Genomic DNA, 4,311 nt, shown 5'->3' on the forward strand with positions numbered 1-4,311 from the left:
TTTACTAAATGAAGAAAATTAAACAAAAACTAATTCGATAAAGAATGTATAAAATTCTATGAAATAAGCATGTTTCACGATAAAGAATTTAAAATTTAAAATTTATATACTTTGCAATACAAAATAACATTCAATGCAGTAATAATTATAGTAAATTACGGTAGTAATTTTCGGGGCCTAAGTATCATTTATTGTGATTTAACATATGGTGAAAACTCAGGTGAAGTCGACTTCACGTGAAGTTGATACCTCAGAGCCGTTAGATGAAAATTTAGTCAATTCAGTCAAATCATCTAATAATTCTCAGATATCAACTTTACGTAAAGTCGACTGCACCTAAGTTTCTACCTTAATATATTTATCAAAATCTATTAATTAAACTATGCTTTAATTTTACATCATCACGTACAAATTAAATCACCATTATTTATTTTTATTAACATACATGGATGATGGATCCTTAACATATCTTAGAATATCTGCGTATCATTCATAGTCAAAACTCGATAGCATGAACACATGACAATACGCGGAATGTGGTCTTCGTTTGGAGACTTAGAAAACTCAAACTTTGAACGTGGAAATTAGAAACTATCTTAGATTGAGATTGAGATTCATTGTATACATCCATTGTTGGATTATATCTATCTTAATTAGAACATGTTGATGAAGCGCAATTTTATTCTTCATTTCATTGTCTTATTTGCAATTTATAATTAATGCTATAGGCAGCCATCAATGTTTCTTTTTAGTTGTGGCAGACAACGGTTGATGATAATTAAATTAGTGATTAGCGGAGTTATTTTCGTAAAGATTGAGGTAATAGTCCAATTATGTTATCATTATTTATTTTTTGAAAACAATACGTTCAAGAATGATAATTCCCCCACCTTAATTGTAGTAACCATAGGGTTGAATAATTTAAACTAGGGTTATCTTGGTGGTAATTTTTGTTCGAAGGTAGTTCACTAGTCCGCTTAAGTAAGTGTTGGGTTCGAATTTCATCTTGTACATATAACAATTTATTGGTCAGCAACAAACATTTAAATGGAGCTCCGATATATAGCAGATTAGTCTTTAGTCTGTCGGATTAGGAGATACAATGAAAAACAAAAAAATTACTTCCTTTTTTAAATTTTAATAGAGTTGGATTCAATAATACTTGTTTGCTTAACAAAATCTTTTTCTATTAGGTGTAGTCGGTTAATGAATCAAATGTGTCATTTTGTTATGTTCATGAATTAGAATGTAATAAAATTTTATGTAGGTTAATTATCGCAAACCTAACACAATCCTATATGAATTTAAATATAAAAGGAATTCATTTTTTTTAACTCAAATGGTATTTCTTAACTCGACAAGTTAAAGACTAATTTGTCGCGGATTTGAGCTCCATTTAAGGGTCTACCGCTGGCCAGTGAGTTGTTGCATGCACAAGGCGGGGTTCGAACTCCGACACTTGCTTAAGCGGACGAGTGAGCTGACCGCTCGACCAACCCAAGTTGGTCTTCATATTTTTTATTTAATAGAAAATAAAACAAATTAATCTTAACAAGGTTATTATTGGCATTTTGATCCTGTTAACAAAACTTTTACCCAATGAGTGTCCATTAAAAAGTTTTGTAGTCTCTAAATTGTTAGAAGTCACACTTGATTGCTATTATAGCATGTTTAGATTTCTAGCTAGAAAGTTACATATCATTACATAGGTACAAAATTCTATCTTATATAGTAATGTTCATTCAAAGAACCATAATTTTAGAGTTTGAAACAAACATATAAACATAATCATAATCAAGCAGAAACTACATTAATTAAATCACATGACCACCATATACATGAATGTGATCTCCCAAATTATAGGAAAGAACTAAGAAAATGCATATGCACTCCACTATCTTAGTTATATTTATGTTTATAATTTCCTTTCCAAATCCTTTATAAAATATAGTTTTTATCCATATAAAAGCTATTATTATATGGCATATTTTATTGACCTACATATACTTAGCTTTTAGTGGAAGTTGGATTATTAGCTAGTTATAAAAATCATATGCAAAAAATATTATTTTACGATTAAAAAATTTGATTTTAGTTTGGAAAAGTATTAATTAGATAATATTAAGTGACTAGACATAAAGTTCCTATCAATCAATATATTAGTACTATATATATAAGAATACAAATGCAAACTAGAGAGTTCCTATATATTAAAAGCAACATAAAATGTTATCATGATTATTTAAGTTAGAAATGTTAACATCGAGCCTTTAATTTTCATTTTCCAAGGTCTTGCAATTTTTGGGAGGGAAAAAAGAAAAAGAAAGAAAGAGTATTCAAGGATCCAAGGTTATAACTTATAACCTTATTCTTTATTTTACTATATAAATAATGCATTTTTTAAAATTTAAATTTGCATCTTTACTTTTATAAGAATACATATTACTTAGGACTTTGATAGGTAGTATTAGAATATAATTAGGATCAATTAGGATCAATTAAAATTATTTAGTATATCTGAATATTTATTATAGAATATTATGTCTTTATTATTACGATTCTCTTAACTCCTATAAATACCTTTCTATATTGTATCATTCCAGACAACTTTAATTGACAACTTGAACACACTCAATAATATAGAAATCCTTTTTTTAGTTTAGTCTCTTGTTTCTAACAGGTAGATAATGGCTTTTGACTTTTTGTGAATAATGTAAACAATAAATTTTAAAATTGACCTAATAAAGTAAAAACACACTACACCCCAAATTATTTACCAAAATCTTAATATTAGGATAACCATCCGCACATCTAGTAAATTAAACATTCGATATATCTATTATTCACATTGTTTAATTTTTTTATTGTCTACCTATATTTTTCCTATTACTTATTAATATAGTTAATACTTTAAAACACATCTATTATTATTATTTAGTTAGTTAACAACATAAGAGTTAAGAGTCATATATATTTAGAGTTTTGACAAGTTCATGTAGTTTCGTACAATTATATTCGTTTTTTTAAATGATTATTCATATTATAATGTATAAATAAAAGATAAGATTATTAATTTGTATGTAGCCCGTGAATTAAACAAGTAATTAACCTAAGAATTTAATTTGTTGATAGTTGATAGGTATAGGCCTATAGGGTATCCATTCACACATCCGAAGAAGAATTGAAGAATGATAGATGTATGTGAGTTTCATGCACAGATCTCGAGGTTATCTAATTTGTTCAAAAGTCGAATCCAAACTACATCTGAAACGACATCTTATACATCACTTCACTGTTCTTATACATCTTCTTTGTCTCTGAAACGACATCTGAAAATTCGTAGTAATTATTATTTTCATTTAGACATAGACCTTCTGCATCTCACCCCCATAGCTTCACTCACTCAATCACTTTTTCCTCATTTTTATTTATGATTTTGTTAACAGATTATATTTGAAAATTATATAAAATTTAAATTTTCACTGTATATGTTATATGTTGGATACATTTTAAGAAAAATCTAACATCCAATATTTCAAAAATTCTTACACCAATTTGATTTTAAGAAGAGAATTAATTTATTATTGTTAAAAATAGTTGTTTGCATAAACATTTGTGGAGTGTAGAAAGACTAAAAAGAGTAAAAGGAAGACAAAGTGGGTTAAGTGGGTGAGATTTCCGGCGGCTTGTCGCACGTGTGCATTATTGGGCCTTGCTGGGCTCTGTGGGCTGGGCCCCACATCATCACGACCATAACTTGTTCACTGTGTGACACTGTGAGTTTGTGATATATTTAACATTTTTAAAATAAAAAATAATAATTTAATTAATTTTAAATTAAAATAATAATATTTACTTGTAATAATGTAAATTTATAAAGAGTTTTAAGTATACGTCAGAAACATTAAAATTATAAAAAATATATATAATATATATTAATTAAAATCAACGGTTAAAACAACTGAAATACCAGTATTTTTGGTATATTTAAAATTTTTTTGTAAATTTAATAATAATTCAATCTTTATTTTGTTTACTTTATCAACTTTTCGGAATTTTTTTTTTTGCACTCTATTTTTCTTTCGACACGTAGTACCCTTTTTTGCAACCTTACTCTATATCTTTGTCGGCAACATACATACATCTACTTCTGTTTACCATATATTTGTCATAGCCTTTCCTTTTTTTTTTTTTCTTTTTTTTCTTTTTTAATTTTTTTCTCGCAAGCTTTGTGTTTTTCACTGCTTTTTCTTGCTTCAAGAATCAATTTTATGATTTTTCAGATTATCAATAACATTTCTCTTTTTTTCA

The sequence above is a fragment of the Arachis ipaensis genome, chromosome B02 (assembly GCF_000816755.2).
Source record: "Arachis ipaensis cultivar K30076 chromosome B02, Araip1.1, whole genome shotgun sequence".
NCBI lineage: Eukaryota > Viridiplantae > Streptophyta > Magnoliopsida > Fabales > Fabaceae > Arachis > Arachis ipaensis.